General features: G+C 40.9%; 1 protein-coding gene across 6 annotated transcripts in view; it reads right to left on the reverse strand.

Annotated features, from left to right (window-relative positions):
- Window positions 1–21,750, reverse strand: part of LPAR3 (lysophosphatidic acid receptor 3) — a 73,220-nt gene that overhangs the window by 2,145 nt on the left and 49,325 nt on the right. The gene's annotated exons all lie outside the window — the stretch shown is intronic.

A 21,750-nucleotide genomic window follows, 5' to 3' on the forward strand; every position in this document is an offset into this window, starting at 1 on the left:
CACTCTGCAGGTGAGAAAACTGAGGCCAGATCCCAGGGTCTATGTGGGGAAGCCTCACACACTTAACCCTGCACTCTGCTGTTCTCCAAATCAGACGTTCCAAATGCTCTCCTGAAAATAAGATGCATTGCATCTATGGGAGTCTCCTAGTCTTTTAATCAAGTCACCTGCTCAAAAACTGTATTCTTTACAAATCCATGTTGCTGCCGAGTAAGCACTAAATTCTTTTTGACATAGTCATAGGCCATCTGCTTAATAATCTGTTCTAGGCCGAGATATTTTTGTCAGAAACAAATCTTTCTCTTTCACGATGAGATATCAATGTGCTTTTTATTAGCACATTTATTTATTTAGCATAATTTTAGCACCAATGGCACATGAAGGGGGGTCTGTTCTGAGTCTCTACCCACATGATCATACTTAGCTTACCTCAAACTTTCTGGTATGTTTTTCCTAAAATATGAGACACATGTTCAATTTCCCTACTTAGTCATTGTAACAACAGATAACAATGACAGCTAACACATCAACGCTTCCCTTTATTAACTCATAGAACCACACTCTGAAATAGACATCATTATCATCCTCAGGAAACTGAGGCACAAGAGAAGTTCAGTAACTTGCTTACAGGCCAATAGCTTGTAAGGGACATTGAAGTTTGAACCTAGGTAGTCTTCCTCCACAGGCTGTACACTGGGCCACTATGGGACCTGCCTCCATACTGGGACGTGGTTTCTTTCTCCCAAAGTCCTTCTGATTTCTGAATGCCCTTACTTATCCACTGAATAGTCATTGTGAGGTTTCAATGTGCCAAGAACTGTACTAGACAGTGAATGAGGCGAAGACCATGCGGTGCGGGAACAAAAGGGCTAATGGGAGAGATAGAATGAACAAGCGAGTCTGTGAACCGTATCACCAACTAGTTACTCTTCCTGGTTAGAGTCAGACCTGGACAGTATTCCTCTTGGTGCTTTATCTTCCTTCTGAGAGATATAATAATAAGCAAGTCAAGAATTATAAAGAGGCAGTATGAGGCCATGAAACTCCGTGAGCTATGGGGTCAGACAGCTACGCCCAGCCCCTCACCTTACATACTGCTAGTGAGGCAAATTACTCTTCTGAGCCTTCATTCCCTTGTTTAATAAGGATAATGATCCCAACTTACGAAGTGGTTGTTAAGAGTCAGAGGTAATGAAAAGTGGTGTCTAATACCGTGTTGGGTTCACTCAGCAGTGGTTATCATGAGATGCTCTGTCAAAGACATCTGCCAAAAGTAGACGTGCAGGAGTTCTCAGGGGGTTTCACTTCCCATTTCATAACTACAGCTCTCCAATGGCCCCCTTTTTTCTCCATTCTGTACTATTTTTGGTTTGGCTGACATATGTGAAGAAAGAAGTGAACTTAGAGATAAAATAGCAGGGATTTGGGTCCTAATTCTTCACTTACTGTACAACTCTGGGAGATCCATGTCATCGGTCTGGGCTTCATCTTCCTAAACTGTAAATTGAGGATGTTAGGCAAGTTCTGGGTTTTTCAAACTGTGGGCCAAGGCACCTTAGTGAGTATGCAATCAATTTAATGAATTTGGAAAAGTTTCTTTTTATTTTTTTAATGAAAGAATGGAAATGCAAATGGAATGGAATAGCTCAGAGTATATTACACAGACCAAGAGAAGTATTGTTTCTTGAAACTTTTGTTTCAGTTTTATATACTATATTTATGTGTGCATTGGTTATAAAATAAAATATTATTTTTGACTGCTGGGATTAGTCAAAAAGTTTGAAAAACACTAATTTAGATAACCTTTAAGGCTGCATCCAGCTCCAGCGGTCTGTATTTCCCGTAGAAGTAACACTTTTGTTCTCTCTGCCATTTCTGAGACAGGGTTACTATGTTGTCAGGAGGGAAGAACTAAACAAAGCAGACATCAAAAGCTGTAGCTACCAACTTTGACGTGAAGAGTCCTTTCTGTGTGAGACTGCAGAATTCCAAAGAAATCCTAGTGGGAGTGTTCCAAGGTTTTTGTTTTAATGGGTAGGAGGGAGAAATATTGATAAACTTTATACTTAGTTAAATACGCATGTCAAAATTTAATAGTGTATATAACTTCCAAACCAATGGAGGGGGAAGGATGCAAGTAAAGAAAAGGAAAAAAAAAAAGTCTCAATGCGTAAGAAAGGAGGGAAACATAGAAAAATGGGATAAAGAAAAAATTAAGATGCTGGAAATGAATCCAGATAAGTTGATCCTTGACCAACACAGGGGTTAGGGGCGCTGACCCCTGCACAGTCGAAAATCCGTATGTAACTTTACATTTGGCCCTCGTATCTATGATTCCACATCTGTAGATACAACCAACCTCAGATCAGATTATGTAGCACTGTAGCATGTATTTACTGAAAAAAATCTGCACATAAATGGACCCGCTCAGTTCAAACCCCTGTTGTTCAAGGGTCAACGGTATACTAATACACAAAATCAATGTTAATTGTATAGTTAAAAAAGTGAATCTAAATAATTTGATGTCTAACATTATAACCGTATGTGATAAAACCATGAAGAAAAGCAAGATGATTAACATGAAATTTATAATATGGTTATTTCTACAAGAGAGAGGGGGCCACCAGGATAGGGCACAAAGGAGGTTCTAAAGACACTGAAAATGTTCTATTAAATTGCGTGGCAAGTACACAGGTGTTTTAAATTTTTAATATTCTTTTAAGTGTTATTCTTTAAACTTTACATATATCTTATATAATTTTGTTTGAACGATATATTTCACACACACACATCAGAAAGAAGGATAAAAGTAAATTGCCAATGTGTTTTCCTAAAGACTGTTTTTAAAATTGGATTTTTAAAAATCATTAAAGCTTTTTTCCCTAGCATAAAACTCTAGTTTGGATTAATCAGGGGACCTAAACACTCTAAATAAATCTTCAAATCGATGCCCTGTTTGTCATAATGTGGTACTTCACATACACTTTCCTTTTGCATTGAATTTCATAAAATAATTCATTCAGTCAACACTGACACACTTTTCACTGAGCAATGGTTATACACCAGGCACTGTTGTAAGCATTTTATATGAATTAACCATTTAATCCTCATAGCAACCCTTACTATGTTATAGGTGTATATAAATATAAATTTATATTTATATAAATATAATAGGTGTATATAAATATAAATATAAATAAATATATCTATATCTATATCTATATCTATATCTATATCTATATATAACCCTCATTTTAAACCTGAGGAAAGTGAACCACAGAGAAATTGGTAACCTGCTCAAAGCCATGATAAGTGGAAGGGCCAGGATTTGAACAGGCAGCCTGGCCCCAGGGCTTGTGCTCCTGTTCACATGCTAGGCTGCTCAGCAGTGAGCTGCAAAGGATATTATTTCTAAAGTAAGCGATGGGGAAGGGGGGAGGGTACTTCTGACCTTTAAAGTCCCGTTCATAGAATATCATACCTGACTGTGAAACTGCATACAGTATATCACAACCAAGTCATTCTTTGCTTTGCTAATAGAAAGAATTTCTGGCAAAGGAAGGAAGGAAGGGAGGGAGGGAGGGAGGAAGCGAAAACGATGAAGAAGGAAAGAAGGAAGGAAGGGAAGGGGAGGAAAGAAAGGAGAAAGAATTTCAACAAAAATACAGGTAAGAAGAGCAACAAAAATCTGCTGACCTGGGGCTTCCCTGGCGGCGCAGTGGTTAAGAATCTGCCTGCCAATTCAGGGGACAAGGGTTCGAGCCCTGGTCCGGGAAGATCCCACGTGCCGCGGAGCAACTAAGCCAGTGCACCACAACTACTGAGCCTGCGCTCTAGAGCCCGCGGGCCACAACTTCTGAGCCCACGTGCCACAGCTACGGAAGCCCGCGTGCCTAGAGCCCGCGCTCCGCAACAAGAGAAGCCACTGCAATGAGAAGCCTCTGCACCGCAACGAAGAGCAGCACCCCCTCGCCGCAACTAGAGAAAGCCCGCGCGCAGCAACGAAGACCCAACGCAGCCAAAAATAAATAAAATTTATTAAAAAAAAAAATCTGCTGACCTTTTCTTTACACAGTTTCCAAGAACAACAAAAGGCAAGTCTCTGACAGAACAGCCGCCACACACTGCGCTGCTGATGGGTACTTCAGCGGTGCTGTCTGAAGTGATGATTGCACTCCAAGCAGGAACCCTGGGAAACTGCAGCTCCCCAACTCCTCCACCAGCGGCCAAGCTCTACCTCCAAACACATCTCAGAGCGGGGGCACAGCTTATCTAAACAGCTCATTCATTGGGGATTTTTACTGTATGTCAGCAGCAGCAGATATGAGGTCCCCAAAAACATTTAAAAGAGAAGAAAATGTCAGGAATGGTTTTGGCCTTGGGAATCCGTCTTTTTGGAGAATTCTTGGAGAATGTGGAAGATGTCAGAAACATACAAATGTTTCTGTCTGTCCCAGTTCTTAAAAGAGGGGCAGAGGGTACATCCTGAGAAATATATATCAGTCAGTCCCTTATCAATTTCCAAAAAATTCTAGAGGAAAAAACTAAGATGAATGTTTTTTGAGTATTTAAACTCAATGCTCAGACCAAGACAGCTGGGACCAAACAAGGCTTTTAAAGAGACACATGCCAAGCCCGGATCTTCCCCCCTCCCCCTTAAATCAGGCATTAACAAGTAAGAGCAGATCTAAAGGTATCTATCTGGGAACTGATAGAAGAAATCAAGCATGTTTCTCTTGGAAAAGAAAAGGCAAAGGAAAACCACATTATGTTAACTATCCCCAAAGACCTGAAGGGCCATCACATAGAGAGAAGCATGACTCACCTTGAAGGTCACCCTGAGACAAGCAGAAAAGTACCAAAAGGCAGAATTTGAAGGTAAGACTTCTTTTTAAGAAAATGAAGCTATTAGGAGAGGAATTTGTTGTTCGGCAGACAGAGAGCCTCCCTCGGCCAGGGTATTTATTTTGCCCAGATCATCCTGAGATGTACAAAGGGAAGAGATTTTTCCTAAATGAGAGAGAGAGGGTTAAGTGGCTTCCGAACTCTTTTCCAAGTAGAAAACTGCTAAATTCTACAAACTATGAGTTTCAACTCCCCATAAAATTCAAACAAATTCGACATATTGGTTTCCCAGACACCAGTATCAGACAGTATGGCTAAAAACTGATTAAGATGAATTCTCTGAGCTACCAGTTCCCAAAGCTGGCAGGCCATCAAATTCCCAGGGGAGCTTTTTAATAATGCAGATCCCCTGGTCCTAGATCAGAGCCAATGGTCAGACTCTCTGGGGTGGTACATGGAAATCTGTAGGACTAAAAAGTTCCCTGGGTGATTATGATACATGGCCAGTTTTACAAACCATTTTTCTATGCTGACCAAAATGGTTTAATCAAGCTGATACTGTCAGCAAAACTGTTGATTCCATACACACTTGGCAAAAAGTCATGGAAAAGAGAAAGGGGGCAGAATTCTTTAGAACAAGAAAATCACCTTCAGATCAATATCTTCAGCTTCTATTTGGAAAGAAAGTTTGAGTACATCTTATGCATAAATGAAATGTACAAACACTAGCAGGGAAACTAGTCTACAGGCAAGGCATATACTGTCCTCCACTGGCCTTGGTTGGCGCTCTGGTTCGCCCTGCCAGGAATGCCTTCCTGGCTCCTAATCTAAGGTCTACTTTTCATTCTAAGCTTAGCTCCTCCACTGGACCTTTCCCATATGTCCAGCCCACAGTGACCATTCCCTCCTCTCAACTCCTGTGGCATTTTCCACCTACAACATCCACATGGCACTGGGCATATTACCTGCTTAATTCCACTCTAACATTTCCCAAGAGCTCTGGGCTGGGCAGTGTGCTTAGAGCTTTACATACACCCATTGTTTAAAACTCATGGCCCTGTGAAGTTGCCACTCTTATTTTCCGTCTCACGTATGATGAATTTGAACTTCAGAACAGCTCAAGAGTTTGTCCTAGGTTTAGTCAGAAGCCAACAAATAGAAGAGTCAGAATTTGAACCCAGGCCTGATTCCCCCATGCAAACTCTTGAGCGTTGTGCTGTTCTGAGGTAGTTTTTAATATATATGTCCTGTCTCTTGGGCCCATTGCAAGCTTCCTAAGCATGTAGGCTGTGCCTCATACCTGTCTGTGTCCTCAGAATGAAGTATAGAGCTCCATACTCAGTAGCAGAGAAGATGAGTCCATTGAACATAACTGAAGTTTATTAAGAGCCCACATGGGGCCAGGTAACGCATTAGCTGCAGCACTTGCTGATGCAAACAGTGTGCTGTCCTGCCCTTCGGGCACTGACAGGCAGAGGACCAGGATGTGATGATTCTGATTACTGTCCAGGAAGGTTTCAGGTGAAATGACACTCAGTTGAGCTGAGTATTGAAGGTCAAGAATGACTGTGCAGAGGTGAGAAATAGCAATGATGTACTTGGGGAATTCCAAACAGTTTAGGATGGTTTTAACCCAGGAAGGTGACTAGGGAAGTAAGATGAAGTCTGAAAGATGAACATGGGTCAGACCCGGAAGGGCCCTTTGGGCAGTGCTCAGGAGTTTGGATTTATTGCATAGATCACACCCCATAAGTCTTTTTCAACCAGGAGTTCATCAGGTGAATGCCCTCAGGTATCCATGGTATGTAATGAAGTAAGCTCTCTCCCAAGCACCTAGAATGGTATGAGTCATACACCATCATGGGAGGATTAAGAAAATATTTCTAGGTTCCACGGTTCATAAAGGAAACCTAATGAGAAAGGTTAAGAGCTGAGGTTTTTCAGGCTCAGTTGCAACTCATCAGTGGCTTGTGAAATCAGTTTAGTAGGTTGCAACCAGCTTTTTTCTAAAAAATAAAATAGAACAGAAAACATCAGGATACATCAAGTATAGTAATGGTATGTTTCATGAAACTTGTTTCAATTACACACAAAAATATATGTATGTATTGGGCCATGATAGAGAATGTACATTATTTCTCACTGTGGGGTCCTGATTAAAAAATAAAAATTGAGGGCTTCCCTGGTGGCACAGTGGTTGAGAGTCCGCCTGCCGATGCAGGGGACAAGGGTTCATGCCTTGGTCCAGGAAGATCCCACATGCCGCGGAGCGGCTGGGCCCGTGAGCCATGGCCGCTGAGCCTGCGCGTCCGGAGCCTGTGCTCCGCAAGGGGAGAGGCCACGACAGTGAGAGGCCCATGTAACGCAAAAAAAAAAAAAAAAAAAAAAATTGAAACCTACTTCTATAGATCATTATTATTCTTTTTCAGTAGAGGATGACTTCCCAAAGAAAATCTCTTGTTAAACTTCAATATCAGAGCTGCTCTGACTAAAGAAGGAGACGGGGTGGGGGGAGTTGACTAAAGATCTTCCTGGAGAATTCACTCCCACCTTCACACTACAGTACTCCCCCTGCCCCCACTACACATACATACACTGAGGCACTTCTGAGGAACCCCTGGGAACCTCGCTGACCTAGGTTTGCAAATGACTGCTGTAGAATGGTAGTTCTTTGAAGATTTTTAGTCAAGAGCATGGATAAGTCTTATATTTTAAAGCAAAGCTGTGTCTGAGTGCTCAGGATGGAATGGAGGTATGTGACACTCCCCCATCACAATCACCTGGGCTGACTGCTTGAAATTCAGATTTCTGGGTCCCACCCAGACCTACCAAATGAGAAACTGATGAAGGTATGATCTGGGCATCTCCGGTTTTAACGAGCTCCCTGGGGAATGCTTTAGTAGGGTGAAGTATAGGACCACTGACCTAGGCATGGAGACTCCTCTGAAGACCAGCTAAAATTCAGGTGGAAAGTCTAAGGATCTGATGGAGTTGGTGAGATGTAGCCAGGTCAGCAAGGTGGTAAGGAGGAAAACCTGTAAGACTTGATGTATAAACAACTGGATCTAGGAAGTGAGGGAGAGGAAAGAATCCAGGGTGACTGGGTAGTGGGATTCTGATAACCAAGCGGGAGAGAGAGGAGGGACAGGCTTAGAAGGAAGAGATGGTGATTCAGTTTTAGGCATTGGGCACTTAGAATATCTCTGGCTCCTCCAGGCATAGAAGAGTAGAAGGCAGCCAGAAATGTGGGTCAGAACTCTGAGAGCTCCAAATTGAAATGTTAACTTGGGAGTCATCGGCAGTAGGTGGAACTGAAGCCATATGTTCTTTCATTAATAAATACTTACTAGGCAACCACCTGCCATGTGTCAGCCACTAAGAGTGAATGTCTTCCAGATGATTACATTTGAATAACAAATATAACATCCTTCTAGTGCCACGTGACAGGTCAGTTATGTTGATAAGAAGCAATTGTTTTTTTTATTTTAATGATATTCTATGTTCTTTCAGTACCTGTTTAAGAGACTCACTAATAGTCCAATTAGATTACCACTGAGCTTTCCTCTAGTAATTCAACTAGTTTCAGTGCTGTACTCAAAAACCAGTATCATGAATTCAATACAAGTTTCTAAAGTCTAGTGAATCATACACTAGAATATTCAGTTAAGTACTGAAATGATATTTAATGACTGCAATTTAAGGTAATCAGAAACATCAAGTTAAGGAATGTCTAACACTTTAGAAGAGACAATTACAACTGAAAATATTGGTGACAAGTGAAATCAAAAATCTTTCAAACTCCCTAGTCAATATTAGGCTGAAATAATCTACAACCACCATCCCCCTTATTTGGAAGTTTTCAAAATATTTCAAACAATACTCTGGTTAACACCTCATGGCTACATCATATGAAAGAAGATATACACATTATAGGAAAGAATACCAGTCCATATGGGAGAAGGGCCCCTCACTACAATATATTTAAGATAGTTCTTGGGGTTTAGGTGACAGACAAGATGTATAGAAGATTCAGACCTCAAGTTGTATGACTCCTGTTCTTTAGGACTCATACTTTTCTATTCCATCTAGTTAGCCTTATTTTCCTCTGTTTAAAAATTCACACGTACAATTAAAAAGAAAACTTGACATGTGAATGGCACATAAATAAAACATCCATAGTGATAAAAGCAATCCCTCACACAGAATAGTCTCACTTTGGCACATGGGCTACTCATTTCATCAAACAAGAGGATATATTTTAAATATGTTCACTCTGTTATTCTTTGTTTTTAATCCAGGAAAAAACAGCAGAGCACCAGCAATAATGCTAACCTACTAAGCCACAGGGCTGTCTGTTTTACTAAAATAGAAAATTACAACTCTATATAAAAATCAGGCTAGGAACCTCATCCTATGGAAGCTCTCTTCTTATTTGAAAAGAATTTTAAAAGTAAAATTTTAAAGTTAATAGCTATTCTTGGTTAGAAGTATTACAATGTGTAAGTTACATATTAATAGAATACTCAAGTGAAAATGCTCTTATGATACTAAAGAATTTATTCAATAATTTAAAAATAACACCTCCAGATGCGGTTTGCATTCAAATTCATACTCATTTACCCACAGTGTTTTAGAAGTCCAATAATTCAGAAAATAGATTGTCACATATGTGAAAGGAATGAAAATATATACCTTGAGAAAACCTGACTTATTTTTACTGCAGAAAACAAGAAACACTGAGAAACTTCAAATAGATGATGAGCAGTTAAGCATTCCACAAATGATTCATTTAACACAGTTGTTACTACCGCCGTATCTTTTGACTCTAACAACTGCTTTTAGACACTTGTTTCAAATTTGTGGCCAGCTTTGGAAAGTTGAAATTCTTTGCTGCCAAGGAGTTATGAGATAAAATTTAAAGCAGAGGCGTACTAGCTAGAACCACAGCCTAGACCTAATTGTAGTGTCTAACTCAGGGCTACAGCTGGAAATCATAAACTGCAATAGTAAGAAAACACCATCTCCACCTCCAGATTCCTCTTTAAGCACTGTATGCGTGGACCTACAGTACCTCAGTACCTCACTAACTATTATATCAAGGGCTCTACAGCATCTAAGAAAAGGTGTGAGGTCAGCAGCTATTTGCCTGGTGTAATCTTAAAGACTGACAGGTCCCAGCTAGCCTGCCCAAGGATCTGAACTTCTTTCTGCTGGAGTCACTCCTTTGAATTAGGAAGGCCTGCACCTTACCTAGACACGAACATATTAAGCTGTAGGCATGAAATAATCTACGTATCACGTAAGCTGTCATCAGCATGGAGCAGGGTTGTGAGGCAATGCAAAAGGGATATCTTTGATGGGGTTGAAAATTTTGAAAAGGGTTGCAGCATGGGACAATGTACAGGGGAGCTGACCTGATAAGGAGACAAGATTCTAGACATCCAGATGGCACAAAATACCATCTTGAGCTCAGAGGAAGGGAATAGGATGTAGGAGACTTGACTCAGAGAGAGTTGGGCCTGGAAGAGTGATGGTATGGTATAGCTCAGGAAGTACAAAGTCCTGACTCAGGGCTACCCCTTTCCGTCCTACTCCCATGGCCGCCATCATTAAGTCACCATGCGCTTCTGAGCCCAGATATGGCCTGGAAGCCGTCACAGCACAGTGCTCAGCCTCTAGCAATCAGCTGGAATTTGCCCTTGAGATGACATCCACTTACCATTCCTATTATGGTAAAAAAAAAAAAAAAAAAGAGCATAGGCTAAAGATCAAGCAGACCCAGAGTTGAAATCCTGGTTTATGCCCACAGGCAAATCAGTTCACTGTCCTGAGCCTCCCTCCACTTCTTAGCTATGGAATGAGCATGAAGGATACTGACCTGACAGGATTTTTTGGGAGATATACTGCGATAATGGGTGGAGAGTGCCTAACACAGAAGACACTCAGAAAATGTTCACTGTGACTGCCCAGATGGTGTCGGACACTTCCCCTGCTGTGCTTCCTCAGGCAATTTATGAACACATCTGGTGTGTTGCTGTCGTGTGAAAGCTTGCTGAAGTGTGAAAGCTTTGGTCGCTGTCGTAGGCCCACACCTGTGTGTACGCGTGCGCGCGCACACACACACACACACACACACACAATTACACTCTATCCTATTTTGGCTACCCTGCTACACTGACATCCTCAGAGGAGATCCCTTTTGCACCTTCTTCAGCCTGGGATACACAGTGCTTGGCCATGTGCCATACACATAATAGGTACTTAATAGAAGCTTATTAAATGAAGAAGTAAGGGATCTTGATTCAAATCCAGACCCTGGACTAGAGTAATTTGAAAATGTCATTCTACGTCTCTGCCTCCCGTTTCTTCATCTGTATATTAAGGGATCTGGACCATAATGACCTGTAAGTTTCCTTCTGGCTCCTACACTGGCTGATTCTGAGTTTCACCTACAGCTTCCTTCTCCACATGCAGATGTGTAGATAGTCTGCTGTAAATCCACCCCACTAGTTCTGAAGTAGCCAGCTTCTCCAATAACTCATTTTGCGTTTGTTATGCTTTCCGCTACCAAGTGGGGAAAAAAAAGAATCCAAGTGACAAACATCGACAGTTTCAACTTGCCAGGTGTATGAATCAGAGCGCCATTCAGAATCTGTCAGAATACTTTTAACTTGCTACTTTTGATCACATGTAACTTGTCCCTAAGCTTGTTGGAATTGGTATTTACCATAATTTGCTTTAAAGGAATGTAATGTGGCACCGTCTTTGTTTTCTAAAGACTTTTCTCAGTTTACTTTGTAATTTAGAAAGCAAGGCTAGTCAGAGCACAGTGCTCAAATCCCAAGAATATGGCAATAATTACTGATGAACCTTTTAACTAGCAATACAGTGATGCTAGAGGTGCAAACATAGCCTTGTTTTCTAATTTTCTTTATTCCTCAACTCCTTAGCCGCCCTGCTGCCACCCTCCCCAACCCCCAGCCATGTCCTATTCATCCCAGATGCTCTCCTTTATCTACTTTTCTTCATTTTCTCTTTTTCTTCAGGAATTCTGCTTGTATCCTATTTGTGATATAAGCATTGCTATCCCAGGACTGCATGCGTCAACCAACGAAAATTCATTGAGCCCCAAGAGGTGCCAATAATTGTGTTAATTACCCAGGACACAGATAAATAAGGTGAGACATACTAGCTCTTTCCCAGTTCCTGATTTCACTGGTTCCTTCTCATAGTTTAGCTCCAGGTATACCCTTTGGAGAGCTTTTCCTTTGTGCCATATAAAGTAGCCCAGCCCAGCCATTCCCTAAAATATTATTCTGTTTGATTTCTTTATATCACTCTCTGCACTCACCTTGTTTATTTGTTGACTGGTTGGTTGCTTCATTTACTAATTGCCCATCATCCCAGTTGGACAGAAAACATGAAAATGAGGACTTTGCCCATTTAACTCACCTACGAACACCTTTCTTGTATACGGCCCTTCTAGTTCCCTTCTGGAGGTTCTGATTCCAGGAGCCTGGAGTGGGGCCCAAGAATCTGAATGTTTAACAGATGCCCCAAGGGAGTCTCATGCTCAGGATGAATGTGTGAAGTGCTGGATTTTATACAAACCTAGGTCTTAAAGTTTGATGACCATATCTGCTTACATCCCACTTGGGGATCCTTCCACTGAAAAGGAAAAGTCTTCAATTTGGATATACTCTGTGCACTCCTCTGTGAAATGTAATTTGGTGACAGTGAATGGTGTAGGCCTACAGGAATTTAAGAAAAGCCATTCTCCATCATATTCAAGAAAAAGAAAATTATTGGTAAAGCACAACCTGCTTAATAACTTAGTGAACAAACTATGTAATCAGAAGAAGAAAAAAAACCATTATTTGGAAGCATATTCTCAGTTTGCATTGAACAAACTTTCAAAGCTTGATAGAAGGAATATGAGGGAATGGGTGACTTGAGTATACAGTAAGGATGAAAGGAGAAGAAAGCAAAGTAAGGTTGGAGGACATAAATAGAATATGTATAACAGATAACAGTGAAAGAGACGATGGATACTGCAAACAAGGAGTGCCAGGAGTACACTTGCCAGGAGTGCCAAGTACAAGGAGATGCCAACAAAGTATCCTGTAAGAACCTGGAAATGAGAGGAAAAAGGTCGTTTTTTTAAGTTCAGCCCTATACCAAAGTCATCTTAAAGAGACATTATAGTTCCCAGACCTGCAACACCTTTTCTGAAATCTGACTGAAGGCACTAACATCTCAGAAGAAAGAAAGTCATCAGAGCCAGGGATGTCTAGAACGACTGTATGTAATTCAGAGGGAGAAGAGTTCTTGGTCAAGGTCAGCCTTTCTCATGGCTGGGATGTCTCTATTGTTCCGATTCTGTACAAAAAACATCTAATGGTAACTTGATTTGCCAGGTATTGAGTACCTAAACCTCTGGGTAATTTTATTTCCTCCATCCAAATAAATACGATGGCATTCTAGTTAGTCACACACACACACACACACACACACACACACACACACCCAATCCAGAGACAGGACAGGCCAAAGGGAGGAAGGAAGGAGGCAAACAGGTTGTGGTGCCATGCTTGATTCACATTCTCCCCTCTGCCTCCTGCTGGCCTGAGGGTCTCCTCTTCCTCCTTTGAAAGCAGCTCCCTTGTTACCTCCTATGTGCAGCTTTCCTCAGACACTCCTCCCAGGCTGAGTCATATGTCCCCATCCCATATTTCCATAGGCTCTCCACATACTTACTGTCAAATCACACACCATTAGTAGATTATCCCTCCATCCGGCCAGCTGGGTTGAGAGCACCTGAAGGGCAGAGATGCTGCCATATTCACCTTGGATTCCTGACACCTGATTGGGGCTGGATGCTTAGTAGTTGCTCAGTTTTCAAGGAAGCAGGAAAGGAAAGCTGAAATGTCCCTAACCTACTGACCACACACACGACATATAAATATACCAATACCTTTGAGATCAGGCACTGTACCTTGGTGCTGCAATACCAGCAAGCTCAGACAACCCCCCGTGCATTTTTCTCCCAGAGAAACTATAAACCATGTTATCATAGGTACCTGGGAAACCAAGGACTCCTCTTCTGATTTGGGATGGTTTATTATAATCTAGAACAGAAGAGTCTGAGGTTCTTCTTACAGTCCAAGTGTTTCCACATTTGGGTTAATCAAACACATTTAAGCCATATTATATCATAGCTTGAAAGAACTCTCTGTTTAAAAGGTTACTTTTACTATCCTATTAATCAAGTGAGATTAATAAGTCAAAATGTGTAAATGACAATAAATAGTTTATAAATTGTTAATCAGTGAAGACGAAACATCCAAATCACATAAATATAGACGCTGAGAAAGATTGTTCAAAGTTTAAAGGAGTCTATCTTTGAACTAGAGACTATCTATTTACCTTGGTCTGGGATATTGGGCACATCAAATACCCTAAGTTCAATAAAGGGCAAATAAATAAAGTCTGAGATACTGTCTCACTGAAACTGTGGAACTAAAGACATCGTGATACTCAAATAACAGAAAGCTCATCTTCTTATCCTTTAGCCCCTCCCCCACAGGAAAATATTAAACACTTCCTCTTTCAACATATACCTTTTTATTTTCCTGAAGCAAATGTGTTTATTTATTATTGGGTACAGTGAGTAATTTGATCTTTCAACCTAATGATATACATACACTGAAGGATTTACTAGTTAGGTAAACTCGGGTCATTTGCTTGAACTTGCTAAGCCTTGTTTCCTCATCTGTAAAACAGACACTAAAATTCCCCTCGTGGGGTTGGTGAGGCCCAGTTGGGAGAACAGATACAAGGCCCTTCAGTGCAGCATTTAGCACAAAGACATCGTCGTGATCAGCATCTCTTATGTGTACTCCTTTTGTGATCTGATATTTGGAAAACCTAAAACAGCATTGGTCAGAGGAGCATGTTAACAGCTCGGCTCCTAGCACCAAACTACTGGGCTCAAATCCCAGAGGTACACTTGCTTTGGGGTACCCTTGGGTGATTCTTATTTAACCTATTTAACCCACCTGTACCTCAGTTACCTTATCTGTAACATGGAGATAATAAGGACGCCCACCTCCTGGGATTGCTGTAAGGGCTACATCACTGATTATACATAAAATACCCAGATCATTGCTCAGCACTGAGTGAGACATGATGTGTTAGTCATTCTTGCTGTTGACCCTGCTTTCCAGGTTTAAAGATGGTCAGAATCAAACTCCAGAGTGGGAAGATGCAGAAAAATACTAAGAAACTAGAGTTATTTGAGATGCAGTAACTAGCTGCTATTTCCTAAGTAATCCCATAGGGATAATGATTTTTTTCAATAAATTTAATCTTTATTTTTTAAAATTAAGTCTTTTAGAACATAGCTGTATAGGAAGAACTAAGTGAAAAGACCTGAGTGACAGAAGTAGCCTGCGGAGTCCCATCCATTCAGCACATCTCTTTACAGCACTAGCAATGCTGCAAATATTTTTCATTTTCATGTCTGTTTTCTCTGCTAGACCATATGTACCTCAAGGATTATGACTAGATACAGCCAATTTACTTTTGCATTCCCAGTTCTTAGCAGAGTGCCTGACATAAAGCAGACACTTAACCAATACTTATTAATGAGTGAGTGATCAAATGAGTGAATTGAAGAAGAATGGTCTAAAGATATATGTAGATATTTGTCCAAGTACAAGAAGATCTTTTCATCCTATCAGAGCAGAATCTGACTCTTGCATCACCAGGTAGGAGCCAACAGCAAACGAGAAGATAAATGAACAGGAGTGACGTCTATAGCCTGGAACCTCAATTTCCCAGAACCTAGTTTTCACCGTGTGGAGGTTTTATTATGAATCCTCTCATTTGCTTGGCAATTCTAATTAGCCCAGTCAGAGCTAATGTACTGCATGAGGCTTTGGCAAGATTGTTTTGCTTTATGTAGATGATATACACCCAACCAACTAAAGTATTTAATGCTTGCTCCCAGTTCAAATAAGATCAAGTCGTCTTCCCATACCTGCACAAAAATGTTGTCAATAAATCTAACAAACATTTTTTATAGAGTCATAGACTCTGAGATTCACAAGCGTTCTTACAGTTTGTCCATCTATCCTCCCACGTTGTGTAAGAATCCCTAAGTAGCACTACACATGAGAGTCATCTATCAGTTACCCAGCACCTCCAGCAAAGGGAAGCCCACCTGTATCACTAGGCAGCCAGCTCCATTGGAAAGCAGCTCTAATTTTTACAAAATTCTTCTGATGATGAGTTAAAATATTCTTTCTCTAATTTCTACCCCTTGATCCTAGCTTTAACTTCCAAACTTCTAAAATATAATTCCTTTGTCTGAACACATATAATGTTTTAAAATAACTGTTATGTCCTCATTTCTTCTCTTCTTTGGTGACAATTCCCGTTCCTTCATCTGTTCTGGATCCTTTCAAACCCCAGTCACTCTGCAGTAGGTACTGACTACACTGACAATATTCCTCTCAAAATGTGATGTCCAGATCTGGCCTTACGGTACCACTGTGGACGTCCTTGTATCCAGAGAAAGCAGCACACTTTCTTTCCTAAGCACAGATCCTTCACATTCCATGAGCATGGCTATGACCACACTCCCCTTTGGGACAGTCATACAGTGTGATGTCCTCAACACGGCAGCACTTCTGGTCAGTAAAAACCCTTAGTTCATGCTTCCCTGGTGGCACAGTGGTTGAGAGTCCGCCTGCCGATGCAGGGGACATGGGTTCGTGCCCCGGTCCGGGAAGATCCCACATGCCGCGGAGCGGCTGGGCCCGTGAGCCATGGCCGCTGGGCCTGCGCGTCCGGACCCTGTGCTCTGCAACGGGAGAGGCCACAACAGTGAGAGGCCCGCGTACCGAAAAAAAACCAAAAAAACCCTTAGTTCTTTTTTTCCCCCAAACGTATATACATATATTGTTTTTAAGATCTTCCTTATTTTTTGGTTGTATAACTGCAGTGTGTGTGTGTGTGTGTGTGTGTGTGTGTGTGTGTGTGTGTGTGTGTTTTGTCTAAACCTAACGACCATATCTATTCTTATAAAGTGCTGTTCTCGCTTGCTTTGGCAGATCATTCTACTCTGTTGACAGCTGTTTGAATAAGGAACCTCCTACCTAACATATTAGCTATTCTTCTCTCTTTCTGCTACCTACATATTTTGACACCTGCAAGTAATGTTTCTTCCATCTTCTCTAAGTCGTTGCTACTTTGCTGGGGAAATACAGACCAAGCGCAGAGTTCTCTGGCATCCTTGAGATTCTTGCTAGGTTGACATCAAGCCTGTCCCTAATCACCAGGGCTCAGGTGTACCTGTTCAGGTACTGGTGAATCTTCTGACTATTCTATCATCCTGCCCACAGTTCCTCTTGATCACCAGAATACAACGTCCAATTAACAAAGGGCTTCTTGACATCCACATACACATACTATCTATAGCATGCTCTTATCTACTCTCCTAGCAACCTTATCACAAATTATAAACTGAGCTAATCTGTTATTTAATTTATGTGGTGTTTTATGAGCACCACTTCTTATTTTTTTAATTAAAAATCTATTCTACAATTTTGCTGAGCATGTAAGACTCTTCATCAAACATTAAAGTAGTTAGTTATGCAATATGAATTCATGACTTATCTTCTGACTTCATACAAAACTGCTCATCTTTGTAAAATACTCAAAGATCTTGTAAAGGTGGTCAGAAAATGAAATTTTAAAGTTCAAAACTGTTGTTTTTTTCCACATATACACCGCATCCTAGGGAAGAAGAATAACATTTCATTTACAGTCAGCCATAATTGCTCATTTGGGACTTTATTTATAAAATTAGAACAAAATCTTAAAACCACAGGTCTCAAAATAAAGTCATTTCTGTGCTTTCTAATTGCTTCACTTCATAGGTGAGGAAACTGAGACACAGAGGGGTTAGTAAATTTTATTAGCGAATCATACAATTAAGGCTGATCTATTTAACAAATTAAAAGCCCTATATTCTTAAGAAAAAAAATAATTCTATCCCTGAAAGAAAAACATTTACTTTATCACTTATTTATTTAAAAACTCCCTTGATATGAACATAGCACTTTATTTAAAGAAAGACAGAAACTTCCCCCAGGTTGACTCTACATGGTCAGCAGATACGCCTTCCTGCAGGTACTGAGCCAGGTTGGGGCCAGTTAGGAGAATCTGGGGTCCTTTCCTATTCTAGAAAAAAACCCAAGTGACATCCACTCTGACAGAATTAACAGAGGGTATATGAAATGCCAAACTTAGGCAGAAGTTTCTCATCATAAAACATGGAAATATGGTATATATACATATATATACATATATATATATATATGACACACAAATACTATTCATATCAGTTTGTTGCCACTGAAAAGAAAGGCTGAAATCTAATGGAGGTAACAAGATACAGAAACAGGAGGGTAGTGAGGCTGGGGAGAGTTACGTTCTTATTGGCACAAAAACTAGGGTGAAAACAATCTTATTTGGAGCTGGAAGAAAAATGGTGTGACTCAGAAACGGTATCCTTACAATACACGTAATTCAGTATTATCACATCTGCTTGTGAAATATCCTCCAGGGATGGTTGAACTAGATGGCCTTTGAGGTCCCTCCTGGCATAATAGCATGTGATTTTAAAAATCCCCCTAGAACACCAGTGCTCTGTAAAACACAGGTCTAACATGTATTGGGGCATAAAGAGCATGAGGCCAACTCCTTGAGAAACAAGTTGCATTCACCTCCTGCTAGGGCAGGCTCTGGAGGCTAGGGGGCCAGTGGGGATCCTCAGAGCAAAAGGTATCTGAGGGTGAGGATCACTGTTGCCAACAGCCCTGTGCCAACAGTCTGGTTATTAGCCTCTCTGTACAAATGTTAAGAAATCTGTGCCACCCTGTATTGACGCCAGATCCATGGTGGATCCTTTCATAGGTCATCCTCTTTCACTGTGTACTCTACCATCTCTCATGGTCCCTTTCTCAATGCTGCCAGAACCTGCACTCATATATGGGTTACATGCCATGAGTTCCAGGCAATAGGACCACTGTCCACTAAGTTGTCCAGGCCAGAACTTGGGTGTCATCCCAAAGGACTTTTCCCTTCTCCCACCTTCGCATGCAAACAACCACCAAGTACTGTCAATTCTACCTCATTAATATCTCTCTAATGCATTCGTTTCTTTCCAACCATCCTATGCTTCCCTTAGATCGGCTCACCATCACCCCAAGCCTGCGTTAATTTAATAGCTTTCCAAATGGCCTTCCTGCCTCTACATTCTGCGAAGTGTGGTCAGAGATCTCTATATGAGTCAAGTCTGACAAAGCTGCCTCCTTGTTTAGGACATCTTCAGGACAAGTCCAAAGTCTACAGCCTGACCAGCAGGTCCCTGATGACCTCTCCCTGACTGACCCACCAGCCTCCTTGCTCCCCTCACCCCTTGTTCCTACCTTCTGTGTTACTGGCAGTGCCCTGAACAGGCCATGTTGTCTTTCGTTTCTGGGTCTCTGTCCCTGCAGCTCCCTCTGCTTCCAACACACTTTAAAGATCCATGGGCCAGTTCCTCACACAACTCCACAGCTTCCAGTGCTCAGTTTAATAAAAACAGTAGCTTCCACTTAATATGAGTGGTTCTGTTCAAGGCATTTTATGCATCCAGTCATTGAGTCCTCTCAACAACCCTCTGAGATAGGGATTATCACGTTCCCCTTTTAGAGATGAGATCCCATGATCTCTCAAAGCTGGGTTATGTGCCTCTTCTAAGTGCTCCCAGAGCCCCCTGTGTTTATCATAAAACTTACAATTATCTATTTTCCCAATCTTCTGCACCACAGACTGCAGGTCCAGAAGGAAAGACATGTCTGATTTTTGGTGGTCTCCTAGATGAAGCTCGGTGAATGACTGCTGAATTAATAACTGATGACAGAGCTTGGCGATATGGTATAGGGTTAGGAGCACATGCCAGGAGCAATCTGCATTCAGATCTCAGCTCTTCCAATGACTAACTGTGTAACCTTGAGCAAGTTACTTAACTTCTCTGCCTAGAATGGGGATAATGATAATACACAGTTCAGGTAAGAGTTAAATAAGTTGATAGCTGTAGAGTGCTTAGATGAGTTCCTGGAACACAGAAAGACTATACAAGTGTTTGCTATTATTAGCATTCACGTTAAGGAAGAAACTAAAAGCACTTGTAAAATGGACTGAATATCATTAGTTCAACTTTACAGGCAAGAGTAACTAAGATAAAGTGACAAACCTCAAAAATATGCTCGTCCTAGAATTAAACATCACTGCCCAAATACTTGTTACAAAGCATCAAGGAAACAGCTTAAGGATGGATTCCTTACAAAATAATCTCATCAGTAGACTTTTTAAAAAACAAAAAAAGCAACTAACTAACAAAAACAGCAGATGAATGAGTCGGCTCTAACCAACTCTAAAGAGGAAATGATCTAGAAGTTTCAGAGCGCACCACTTACTTACATAAAAGATAAACTCCTACATATGAGGAACAAATTTATAAGAAAGCTTTTGGAAAATGTTTCCTAAGACTAACTAATAGGACAAGCTCAGATTTGTGAGAATGGTTAGGACCAAAGAAATTCCATTTTACGGGGAAAATTGCCTGAACAATTTACTCGCTGACAGTGAAAACACTTTAATCCTCAGATCTCAACAGGGATTTAATTGTTTGCTCTTAAAAACAAAGCAGATGTCTTATTAAAACAATAATTTGATCTAAGAAAAGATATAACCAAAGGAATAGACACTGTGCCAGGATTTTGTGGAGTAACTGAGTATTGCATCCCTTGTTAGGGACAGTGTCTTTGCTTAGAGAATACTGGAATGGAGACCCCATTTGCTGAAACAGTGGCTGGTTTTCACCAAAAGAGATACATAAATAGAGAAAAGTTTCATTCGGAGTAGACCCTCTGCTGAGCAATCCAAAGCCTTGGTCCTCACGTCCGTGACCCATTTAAATACTCACTGGAATTTCCCTGTGAAGAAACAGCAGAACTTTTACTATAAACGTTATCCTTCAGTTCTCAACAATGATCCATTCTTTGCCAATGCTTGGCAATGAAAATAATACAGTATTCACTGAGGTTCCTATCTTTTCTTTCTAGATCCCAAGTCAAAAATGAATTCCTGAAACTCCATTTCCCATTTCTGTGATGGAGATTAAATCCTACTTAAAATGTAGCATAATCATGAAATTCTTTATTTGCCTGAGAGGTTTGGAAGAACAACCAATGGTGCCTTAGGACAGATAACGTTTGTTTTATTCATTAATTTAATAAAAAAATTTTGTAACAATAAAACCCCACTACAACTAAAAATCTGCAGAGTCCTTAGATTTCACTGAAGTGGAGTATGTCCTTTAGTGGTAAAGAAAAATGGAAGACCCCCCCGCCCCCGCACAAGATTCTAGGAAATTCTCAGTGGCTCTTCTGTCATTCTCCAAGTACCCACCTCTACACTTTCAAGTTATGCAGTGTGTAGGGCATCATGTTTTGGGATTAAAATGGACACCTACAAGTCAAAGATTCCCTCTTCTCTGGTAACTGCATACCCCTCTCGATCTCTCTGTCTGTGTCTCAGATCTGTAGTAATTAAGTATCACATCCCTTATCCCTCTCTGCCTCTGTCTCTCTCTGTCATTCTCTCTTTCTCACTCTCCTTCACACACTCCATCCACATGGTTACACAGGTGAGGTTCCTGGCATACCTGATTCTACTTCTGACCAAAATTGGTTCCTTTGAAACACCTGACTCAGACTGGACCAATCAAAATCCCATCCACAGACCCCAGCTTCTGGCCAGATGTGAATGGTCTAAGGTTTAGCATCTGAT

This window comes from Aethalodelphis obliquidens, unplaced genomic scaffold (genome assembly GCF_003676395.1).
Source record: "Aethalodelphis obliquidens isolate GAN/ISIS:26980383/991018 unplaced genomic scaffold, ASM367639v1 scaffold13, whole genome shotgun sequence".
NCBI lineage: Eukaryota > Metazoa > Chordata > Mammalia > Artiodactyla > Delphinidae > Aethalodelphis > Aethalodelphis obliquidens.